Source organism: Euwallacea similis, chromosome 3, assembly GCF_039881205.1.
Source record: "Euwallacea similis isolate ESF13 chromosome 3, ESF131.1, whole genome shotgun sequence".
Taxonomy (NCBI): Eukaryota; Metazoa; Arthropoda; class Insecta; order Coleoptera; family Curculionidae; genus Euwallacea; species Euwallacea similis.
The window spans coordinates 8,503,736-8,516,448 of record NC_089611.1 but is presented as its reverse complement, the minus strand read 5'-3'; positions in this window follow the sequence as shown (position 1 = coordinate 8,516,448).

The window sequence follows — 12,713 nt, the reverse complement described above, 5'->3', positions numbered from 1 at the left end:
TTTCAGTCACGTTCAATATTATCGAGTGGAACTGCAATGGTCTAAAATCCAAATTGGGCGAATTCATTCACTATTTGAGTACTAGAAAAATCGACGTCGCCGTGATCGTGGAAACGGGATTGCGGGACGTCGATAAAATTCGAATTAAGCATTTTCGCATAGAGCGAAGCGACAGACCCAACGCAAGAGGGGGGGGTGTTGCTATCGTCATAAGTAACCACATAAATTACAAACGACTCCCTCAATCCCCCACAAATATAGAGCACGTATCCGTCCAGTTGGAAAACGGCGGACTCTTGACCGGAATATACGTCCCTCCCAACCTAAATTTCACACCAGCCGATCTCAATGGCTTTTTCCCACCTAACCGAAGGGTGTTAGTGCTGGGAGACTTTAATGCACGTCACCGCTTGTGGAATAACAACCGCCTAAATACCAGAGGCACAGTGCTCGCGGATTTTATCTCGGACAACGCGGACTTGCATCTGATGTACCCCAGCACACCCACGCACTTCCCGCCCAACGGAATGTCACCCACCACAATAGATCTGGGAATCAGCAGAGGCCTAAACGATTTGCCCGATCTCACCACTGACAACGCTCTCAACTCAGATCATCTCCCAGTACACGTTTCTTGGAACGAGCTCAGGGTAAAACCGGGTGGTACAAAATATTCCTATAAAGATTTCGATTGGAACCTTTATAGGGCCAATATTTCTAACAAATGTATAATTTCAAATCAAATAGAGACCCCCGAAGCTTTGGAGCAAGAAATTCGGAATCTGACGGAGATGATCCAGAGTCAGCAAAGGTCATTGGCCAAAAAAGTACCGGATAGGCCTCCGCCAGATAACTTACCCCCCCAGATCATCGATTTGATAAAATTTAAAAACAAAGTCCGGAAAAGGTGGCAAACTTTTAGACGGGAAGCGGACCGATTGCGGTTCAATGCCCTTACGGTAACCATCAAACGAAAAATAAGCATCCACAAAAATGAATGCTGGTCGAGGACTCTTCAGGATCTGAGTACTCAGGACAATTCCCTGTGGAAAATTGCGAGAAACCTACGTAGAAACTACGAAAAACTCCCCACCATCCGGCACAACGGGGAGGAATCCGTTTCAGATGCGGAGAAGGCCGAGATATTTGCCAGTTTTCTCAGTACGGTACACACAGAAACCCCGAACGTCAATCAGGAACAGATTGCAATTGACGAGGCCGCCCGTAGATTCATTGAGAGGACCTATCCCATCTCCCCACGGGTTCACCGACAAATCCTGTGTACCCCTTTGGAAATCCGGAAATGCTTGCGTCGGCTCCCGAACAATAAGGCTCCGGGACCGGACGGCATAACATATCCTCTCCTCAAGAATTTACCAAGGAAAGCCATCGTCCAAATCACCTACATAGTCAATGCCGTCATCAAACTGCAATACTTTCCACAAGCCTGGAAACGGGCCGTAATAATCCTCATTCCAAAACCTGGAAAAGACCTATCCCTACCCTCGTCTTACCGTCCCATATCTCTCCTGAATACCTTGGCAAAACTAACCGAAAAGGTAATTTTGACAAGGCTAAACAAGATCGTGACCCACAGAGACGTCCTCCCCGCCGAACAATTTGGTTTTAGACCAGGCCACAACACGACCCTCCTTGCGGCGAAAGTGGTCAACGACATCTTTACCGCATACAACCACCAAATGAACACGGCGATGCTCTTTCTGGACATGGAAAGAGCTTTCGACACCGTGTGGCACTCAGGCCTCATCCACAAACTCGCCACAGTTCTCAACTTCCCCCCTCATTTCGTTTCCCTCATTTCCTCCTACATAACCGGACGTTCCTTCAACGTCAAAATCGAACAATCTCTCTCCCGCTCTTACCCACTAGCAGCGGGTGTCCCGCAGGGGACAGTGATGTCCCCATTACTGTACTCCCTGTATATCTCGGACGTACCCAAATTCCCCACCACCAAACTAGCCCTCTACGCAGACGACACCGTCATGTATAATCACAGCTTTTATGCCCAAGGGGCGAAGCAGCGACTGGCACATCACCTCAGCCTCCTCCTTCCGTACTTCCACAAATGGAAACTGAAAGTCAACCCGACAAAGACCGAATTGGTGGTTTTCACCCAGAAAATCACCAATCATCGGATCATGAATCCTTTGCTGGTGAACGGAACCCCGATCCAACAACAAAGAACCGCGAAATATCTCGGAATTGTGCTCGACGAACGGCTGTCCTTCAGGGACCACGTCACGCATGCCATACAGAAGACCTTCGCAGGCCAGCAGAAGCTGTACCCGCTCATTAGTCCGAAATCGGTAATGAGCCCGGCCAACAAACTTCTCATCTACAAAGCGATCATAAGACCGACGATGCTCTATGGCGCACCCGTGTGGTGTGCAATATCTGACAAACAAAGGAAGAGACTACAGATATTCCAAAACCGAATTCTGAGAGGAGTTTTGTCAGCCGGCAGATACACCCGCATACGTGACTTGCACGAGATGACCGGGATCGAGCACGTTTCCGAATACATCGACAGGACCTCCGACAAATTTTACAGATACCAAGCCTCTGGTTCCCCCCTGACGAGGGATCTAACCCGACTCCGATTCGATCCAGATAACCGCGTTAAGCACGGACCGGCGTACAAGCGCCTTCCCATATTCTTCGAGCCATGGAGGCCTCCTTGACTGGCATCAACACCATCCTATCTTACCCCATCTCGGGAACTCTTCCTCAAACTGCCGCAAAGGCCCCCTCCCCCCTCTCGAACGCGCTGATCCTACGCTAAAGGATCCACCGGAAAAGCTTGATAAGAACTCTGTAAGTCTGCTTCAGAGATCTCGAAAGACTTCCGAAATTTCTCGAATGCCACATAGTAAATGAAGCCACCCTTTAAACTGGTTTTTTCAACTGTTTTTCCAGTATATCACCTAATCCAACAACATTACGTCACGCATCAAACAGCCTACCGCAAAACTCTTTCACACACAAGTGTACGTCTTAGTTTCGCAAATGTTCACATAAGAGCTGAGAGCCCAGGTGGTGAACTACCCAGTGTACTCCCTTAAGACACTCTCTGATGGCGACTGGACATAACACCGTCCACCGTGCTCTGCGCACGGTCTGTCACGCGCCACTTTGCATGTCCGACATGTTGGGTGCGAACACTCCCAATTCGTGTATATACTTTATATATACTTAGCTATTAAGGTGTAATGTATGTATTGAAAATTTGTAAATAAAATTGTTTTGAGTTTGAGTTGGTTCCCGTCCGATCACCGAAGTCAAGAGACGTCGGGCGTGGTTAGTACCTGGATGGGTGACCGCCTGGGAACACCACGTGCAGTTGTGTTTTTTTTGTTTTTTTTTTTTATACACTTTTCCCACTTATCCATATCATTCGCTAATGCCACTAAACTCTATACGCAACTGCCATACCACGTTGGTCTACCGGTTCCCGTCCAGTCTTCAGTTTGCTTTCCTAGAGAACGGGCGTGTCCCAAAACTCGACGAAATCAAAACACCGCAAATCCAGATAAAAACTCACGGCGGTAAAACAAAGCGGCGGCATCAAAGAGGCCGACAAAGAGCGGCACTACTGTGTGTTGTGAGTAAGTTTACACCAGTGCATTTGTAGGGTGCCCCGTCAGGGGGACCCTTCGCCCTTCTTCCAACAAATCGCATGAACAGCGACAACCCAAACTTAGAAAATTGTGTTGTGGGCACAGAAACAAACCACTCAGATGAACCACGCGTTCTAACTTCATCAACATCATCGAGCGACCAACACACAGAGGTGTTTTGCAGAGCTAAAAGAAATCGCCACAGCAAACTTTGCTCTCAGCTGAAAGCAAACAAAACTTGTCTGAGATGTAAAGCCCTCCTGAATGGCGTGAAGACGGCCGTGGACGACAATAATTGTACAAAGCTTCTCACAGTAGTAAACCACATCCGTACGAAGCACAACAAAAGGGGGATATCAAAGAATATCTCAAAAACGTGCCCCCCCAGCAACCCGTCACAGGATCCCGAGCTCTCCCGCAACATGGCAACCTTAAGGGCGCCGAAGAATCAAGACGAGCAGGAGTTCATAACCCCATCAAAAACAATCAAATGGGGAAGCCTAATCCGCAATCCCACACAAGTGGAAACGGGCAACAAGTTTAAGCCACTGGAGGAAAAAACGGCGGAGGAAATGCAGACTGAGGAGGCCGAGGACCACCCGCCTACTTCAGCCAATCAAACCCCCCCAGACTCGCAGAACCGAAGAACACCCGCCACCAACCAAAGAAAACGGGGCACCGACAAGCCCCCCCCATTAGTTGTGCCTGGTAAGCTCGTCCATCACAAGGACCTTACCACCAATATAAAATTAATAGTGAAAAATAAATTCACGCTCAAATACGCCAAGCACTCAGTCATAGTCTACGTGGAGGACATTAACGACTGGTCCCACCTCAAACGGAATTTCGAGCTGGCAGATCTGGAATTCCACACGTACGCCGCATCCGAGGACAGAACGCACGCTTTTGTCCTCAGAGGACTGCAAGGGGAAATCTCGCCGGAGGAGGTGAAAAGCGAGCTGACGGAGGAAAATGGTGTCCCAGTGAAAGAAGTCCATCTAATGAAAACCGCCTTCCGCCCCCTATACCTGGTAGTGGTGAATAGCTCGTACACCCTGAAAAAGCTCCAGAATCAGGTGAAGACAATCTTCAATGTCCGCGTTAGCTGGGAGAATAGGAGAAACCAGCGGGACATCACCCAGTGCCGCAGATGTCAAATGTGGGGGCACGTTGCCAGAAACTGCCACCGCAAATTCCGATGTTCCAAATGCTCTCAGGAACATCAAATCACGGAGTGCACCGAGGAAACTGCCCTCAAATGTGCAAACTGCGGTGAACCGCACAGATCCTTCGACAAGAGCTGCCCAGTCTATCAGCACAGGATCAAAGCCTTGTCAAAGACGAAACCCACCTACAAAGAGGCCCCTCTGCCAACCAACCCTGCGTGGACCGGACGCCCACCATCTGGACGATGCCTGACCAGCCACGTCCACCCAAAAGGAACGGAACCCCCCCGAAAACGAGCTGCCGTCCCAGGACCATCCGACCCTCCAACCGAGGATTACGATGTAAATTTTCCCAACACGCTCGGCCAGAAAAGTAGGCAGACACCGAGACCATCAGAGGCGCAAAGTGCAAGCACGCAGGGTAAGTTCACTGCTCTAAAAGACAAATTTGAGGAACTAAGCACTTTGATAAATATGGACGAAATGTTGTCGGCATTAGACCATTACATATCCATCTTAAAACCCTGCAAAACATCCGAACAAAAATTTATTGCCAGTCGGCAATTTTTCACCGTCGACATTCAAAATTTCAAAATTTAATTTCAGTCACGTTCAATATTATCGAGTGGAACTGCAATGGTCTAAAATCCAAATTGGGCGAATTCATTCACTATTTGAGTACTAGAAAAATCGACGTCGCCGTGATCGTGGAAACGGGATTGCGGGACGTCGATAAAATTCGAATTAAGCATTTTCGCATAGAGCGAAGCGACAGACCCAACGCAAGAGGGGGGGGTGTTGCTATCGTCATAAGTAACCACATAAATTACAAACGACTCCCTCAATCCCCCACAAATATAGAGCACGTATCCGTCCAGTTGGAAAACGGCGGACTCTTGACCGGAATATACGTCCCTCCCAACCTAAATTTCACACCAGCCGATCTCAATGGCTTTTTCCCACCTAACCGAAGGGTGTTAGTGCTGGGAGACTTTAATGCACGTCACCGCTTGTGGAATAACAACCGCCTAAATACCAGAGGCACAGTGCTCGCGGATTTTATCTCGGACAACGCGGACTTGCATCTGATGTACCCCAGCACACCCACGCACTTCCCGCCCAACGGAATGTCACCCACCACAATAGATCTGGGAATCAGCAGAGGCCTAAACGATTTGCCCGATCTCACCACTGACAACGCTCTCAACTCAGATCATCTCCCAGTACACGTTTCTTGGAACGAGCTCAGGGTAAAACCGGGTGGTACAAAATATTCCTATAAAGATTTCGATTGGAACCTTTATAGGGCCAATATTTCTAACAAATGTATAATTTCAAATCAAATAGAGACCCCCGAAGCTTTGGAGCAAGAAATTCGGAATCTGACGGAGATGATCCAGAGTCAGCAAAGGTCATTGGCCAAAAAAGTACCGGATAGGCCTCCGCCAGATAACTTACCCCCCCAGATCATCGATTTGATAAAATTTAAAAACAAAGTCCGGAAAAGGTGGCAAACTTTTAGACGGGAAGCGGACCGATTGCGGTTCAATGCCCTTACGGTAACCATCAAACGAAAAATAAGCATCCACAAAAATGAATGCTGGTCGAGGACTCTTCAGGATCTGAGTACTCAGGACAATTCCCTGTGGAAAATTGCGAGAAACCTACGTAGAAACTACGAAAAACTCCCCACCATCCGGCACAACGGGGAGGAATCCGTTTCAGATGCGGAGAAGGCCGAGATATTTGCCAGTTTTCTCAGTACGGTACACACAGAAACCCCGAACGTCAATCAGGAACAGATTGCAATTGACGAGGCCGCCCGTAGATTCATTGAGAGGACCTATCCCATCTCCCCACGGGTTCACCGACAAATCCTGTGTACCCCTTTGGAAATCCGGAAATGCTTGCGTCGGCTCCCGAACAATAAGGCTCCGGGACCGGACGGCATAACATATCCTCTCCTCAAGAATTTACCAAGGAAAGCCATCGTCCAAATCACCTACATAGTCAATGCCGTCATCAAACTGCAATACTTTCCACAAGCCTGGAAACGGGCCGTAATAATCCTCATTCCAAAACCTGGAAAAGACCTATCCCTACCCTCGTCTTACCGTCCCATATCTCTCCTGAATACCTTGGCAAAACTAACCGAAAAGGTAATTTTGACAAGGCTAAACAAGATCGTGACCCACAGAGACGTCCTCCCCGCCGAACAATTTGGTTTTAGACCAGGCCACAACACGACCCTCCTTGCGGCGAAAGTGGTCAACGACATCTTTACCGCATACAACCACCAAATGAACACGGCGATGCTCTTTCTGGACATGGAAAGAGCTTTCGACACCGTGTGGCACTCAGGCCTCATCCACAAACTCGCCACAGTTCTCAACTTCCCCCCTCATTTCGTTTCCCTCATTTCCTCCTACATAACCGGACGTTCCTTCAACGTCAAAATCGAACAATCTCTCTCCCGCTCTTACCCACTAGCAGCGGGTGTCCCGCAGGGGACAGTGATGTCCCCATTACTGTACTCCCTGTATATCTCGGACGTACCCAAATTCCCCACCACCAAACTAGCCCTCTACGCAGACGACACCGTCATGTATAATCACAGCTTTTATGCCCAAGGGGCGAAGCAGCGACTGGCACATCACCTCAGCCTCCTCCTTCCGTACTTCCACAAATGGAAACTGAAAGTCAACCCGACAAAGACCGAATTGGTGGTTTTCACCCAGAAAATCACCAATCATCGGATCATGAATCCTTTGCTGGTGAACGGAACCCCGATCCAACAACAAAGAACCGCGAAATATCTCGGAATTGTGCTCGACGAACGGCTGTCCTTCAGGGACCACGTCACGCATGCCATACAGAAGACCTTCGCAGGCCAGCAGAAGCTGTACCCGCTCATTAGTCCGAAATCGGTAATGAGCCCGGCCAACAAACTTCTCATCTACAAAGCGATCATAAGACCGACGATGCTCTATGGCGCACCCGTGTGGTGTGCAATATCTGACAAACAAAGGAAGAGACTACAGATATTCCAAAACCGAATTCTGAGAGGAGTTTTGTCAGCCGGCAGATACACCCGCATACGTGACTTGCACGAGATGACCGGGATCGAGCACGTTTCCGAATACATCGACAGGACCTCCGACAAATTTTACAGATACCAAGCCTCTGGTTCCCCCCTGACGAGGGATCTAACCCGACTCCGATTCGATCCAGATAACCGCGTTAAGCACGGACCGGCGTACAAGCGCCTTCCCATATTCTTCGAGCCATGGAGGCCTCCTTGACTGGCATCAACACCATCCTATCTTACCCCATCTCGGGAACTCTTCCTCAAACTGCCGCAAAGGCCCCCTCCCCCCTCTCGAACGCGCTGATCCTACGCTAAAGGATCCACCGGAAAAGCTTGATAAGAACTCTGTAAGTCTGCTTCAGAGATCTCGAAAGACTTCCGAAATTTCTCGAATGCCACATAGTAAATGAAGCCACCCTTTAAACTGGTTTTTTCAACTGTTTTTCCAGTATATCACCTAATCCAACAACATTACGTCACGCATCAAACAGCCTACCGCAAAACTCTTTCACACACAAGTGTACGTCTTAGTTTCGCAAATGTTCACATAAGAGCTGAGAGCCCAGGTGGTGAACTACCCAGTGTACTCCCTTAAGACACTCTCTGATGGCGACTGGACATAACACCGTCCACCGTGCTCTGCGCACGGTCTGTCACGCGCCACTTTGCATGTCCGACATGTTGGGTGCGAACACTCCCAATTCGTGTATATACTTTATATATACTTAGCTATTAAGGTGTAATGTATGTATTGAAAATTTGTAAATAAAATTGTTTTGAGTTGAGTTGAGTGGTTCCCGTCCGATCACCGAAGTCAAGCGACGTCGGGCGTGGTTAGTACCTGGATGGGTGACCGCCTGGGAACACCACGTGCAGTTGTGTTTTTTTTATTTTTTTTTATACACTTTTCTCACTTATCCATATCATTCGCTAATGCCACTAAACTCTATACGCAACTGCCATACCACGTTGGTCTACCGGTTCCCGTCCAGTCTTCAGTTTGCTTTCCTAGAGAACGGGCGTGTCCCAAAACTCGACGAAATCAAAACACCGCAAATCCAGATAAAAACTCACGGCGGTAAAACAAAGCGGCGGCATCAAAGAGGCCGACAAAGAGCGGCACTACTGTGTGTTGTGAGTAAGTTTACACCAGTGCATTTGTAGGGTGCCCCGTCAGGGGGACCCTTCGCCCTTCTTCCAACAAATCGCATGAACAGCGACAACCCAAACTTAGAAAATTGTGTTGTGGGCACAGAAACAAACCACTCAGATGAACCACGCGTTCTAACTTCATCAACATCATCGAGCGACCAACACACAGAGGTGTTTTGCAGAGCTAAAAGAAATCGCCACAGCAAACTTTGCTCTCAGCTGAAAGCAAACAAAACTTGTCTGAGATGTAAAGCCCTCCTGAATGGCGTGAAGACGGCCGTGGACGACAATAATTGTACAAAGCTTCTCACAGTAGTAAACCACATCCGTACGAAGCACAACAAAAGGGGGATATCAAAGAATATCTCAAAAACGTGCCCCCCCAGCAACCCGTCACAGGATCCCGAGCTCTCCCGCAACATGGCAACCTTAAGGGCGCCGAAGAATCAAGACGAGCAGGAGTTCATAACCCCATCAAAAACAATCAAATGGGGAAGCCTAATCCGCAATCCCACACAAGTGGAAACGGGCAACAAGTTTAAGCCACTGGAGGAAAAAACGGCGGAGGAAATGCAGACTGAGGAGGCCGAGGACCACCCGCCTACTTCAGCCAATCAAACCCCCCCAGACTCGCAGAACCGAAGAACACCCGCCACCAACCAAAGAAAACGGGGCACCGACAAGCCCCCCCCATTAGTTGTGCCTGGTAAGCTCGTCCATCACAAGGACCTTACCACCAATATAAAATTAATAGTGAAAAATAAATTCACGCTCAAATACGCCAAGCACTCAGTCATAGTCTACGTGGAGGACATTAACGACTGGTCCCACCTCAAACGGAATTTCGAGCTGGCAGATCTGGAATTCCACACGTACGCCGCATCCGAGGACAGAACGCACGCTTTTGTCCTCAGAGGACTGCAAGGGGAAATCTCGCCGGAGGAGGTGAAAAGCGAGCTGACGGAGGAAAATGGTGTCCCAGTGAAAGAAGTCCATCTAATGAAAACCGCCTTCCGCCCCCTATACCTGGTAGTGGTGAATAGCCCGTACACCCTGAAAAAGCTCCAGAATCAGGTGAAGACAATCTTCAATGTCCGCGTTAGCTGGGAGAATAGGAGAAACCAGCGGGACATCACCCAGTGCCGCAGATGTCAAATGTGGGGGCACGTTGCCAGAAACTGCCACCGCAAATTCCGATGTTCCAAATGCTCTCAGGAACATCAAATCACGGAGTGCACCGAGGAAACTGCCCTCAAATGTGCAAACTGCGGTGAACCGCACAGATCCTTCGACAAGAGCTGCCCAGTCTATCAGCACAGGATCAAAGCCTTGTCAAAGACGAAACCCACCTACAAAGAGGCCCCTCTGCCAACCAACCCTGCGTGGACCGGACGCCCACCATCTGGACGATGCCTGACCAGCCACGTCCACCCAAAAGGAACGGAACCCCCCCGAAAACGAGCTGCCGTCCCAGGACCATCCGACCCTCCAACCGAGGATTACGATGTAAATTTTCCCAACACGCTCGGCCAGAAAAGTAGGCAAACACCGAGACCATCAGAGGCGCAAAGTGCAAGCACGCAGGGTAAGTTCACTGCTCTAAAAGACAAATTTGAGGAACTAAGCACTTTGATAAATATGGACGAAATGTTGTCGGCATTAGACCATTACATATCCATCTTAAAACCCTGCAAAACATCCGAACAAAAATTTATTGCCAGTCGGCAATTTTTCACCGTCGACATTCAAAATTTCAAAATTTAATTTCAGTCACGTTCAATATTATCGAGTGGAACTGCAATGGTCTAAAATCCAAATTGGGCGAATTCATTCACCATTTGAGTACTAGAAAAATCGACGTCGCCGTGATCGTGGAAACGGGATTGCGGGACGTCGATAAAATTCGAATTAAGCATTTTCGCATAGAGCGAAGCGACAGACCCAACGCAAGAGGGGGGGGTGTTGCTATCGTCATAAGTAACCACATAAATTACAAACGACTCCCTCAATCCCCCACAAATATAGAGCACGTATCCGTCCAGTTGGAAAACGGCGGACTCTTGACCGGAATATACGTCCCTCCCAACCTAAATTTCACACCAGCCGATCTCAATGGCTTTTTCCCACCTAACCGAAGGGTGTTAGTGCTGGGAGACTTTAATGCACGTCACCGCTTGTGGAATAACAACCGCCTAAATACCAGAGGCACAGTGCTCGCGGATTTTATCTCGGACAACGCGGACTTGCATCTGATGTACCCCAGCACACCCACGCACTTCCCGCCCAACGGAATGTCACCCACCACAATAGATCTGGGAATCAGCAGAGGCCTAAACGATTTGCCCGATCTCACCACTGACAACGCTCTCAACTCAGATCATCTCCCAGTACACGTTTCTTGGAACGAGCTCAGGGTAAAACCGGGTGGTACAAAATATTCCTATAAAGATTTCGATTGGAACCTTTATAGGGCCAATATTTCTAACAAATGTATAATTTCAAATCAAATAGAGACCCCCGAAGCTTTGGAGCAAGAAATTCGGAATCTGACGGAGATGATCCAGAGTCAGCAAAGGTCATTGGCCAAAAAAGTACCGGATAGGCCTCCGCCAGATAACTTACCCCCCCAGATCATCGATTTGATAAAATTTAAAAACAAAGTCCGGAAAAGGTGGCAAACTTTTAGACGGGAAGCGGACCGATTGCGGTTCAATGCCCTTACGGTAACCATCAAACGAAAAATAAGCATCCACAAAAATGAATGCTGGTCGAGGACTCTTCAGGATCTGAGTACTCAGGACAATTCCCTGTGGAAAATTGCGAGAAACCTACGTAGAAACTACGAAAAACTCCCCACCATCCGGCACAACGGGGAGGAATCCGTTTCAGATGCGGAGAAGGCCGAGATATTTGCCAGTTTTCTCAGTACGGTACACACAGAAACCCCGAACGTCAATCAGGAACAGATTGCAATTGACGAGGCCGCCCGTAGATTCATTGAGAGGACCTATCCCATCTCCCCACGGGTTCACCGACAAATCCTGTGTACCCCTTTGGAAATCCGGAAATGCTTGCGTCGGCTCCCGAACAATAAGGCTCCGGGACCGGACGGCATAACATATCCTCTCCTCAAGAATTTACCAAGGAAAGCCATCGTCCAAATCACCTACATAGTCAATGCCGTCATCAAACTGCAATACTTTCCACAAGCCTGGAAACGGGCCGTAATAATCCTCATTCCAAAACCTGGAAAAGACCTATCCCTACCCTCGTCTTACCGTCCCATATCTCTCCTGAATACCTTGGCAAAACTAACCGAAAAGGTAATTTTGACAAGGCTAAACAAGATCGTGACCCACAGAGACGTCCTCCCCGCCGAACAATTTGGTTTTAGACCAGGCCACAACACGACCCTCCTTGCGGCGAAAGTGGTCAACGACATCTTTACCGCATACAACCACCAAATGAACACGGCGATGCTCTTTCTGGACATGGAAAGAGCTTTCGACACCGTGTGGCACTCAGGCCTCATCCACAAACTCGCCACAGTTCTCAACTTCCCCCCTCATTTCGTTTCCCTCATTTCCTCCTACATAACCGGACGTTCCTTCAACGTCAAAATCGAACAATCTCTCTCCCGCTCTTACCCACTAGCAGCGGGTGTCCCGC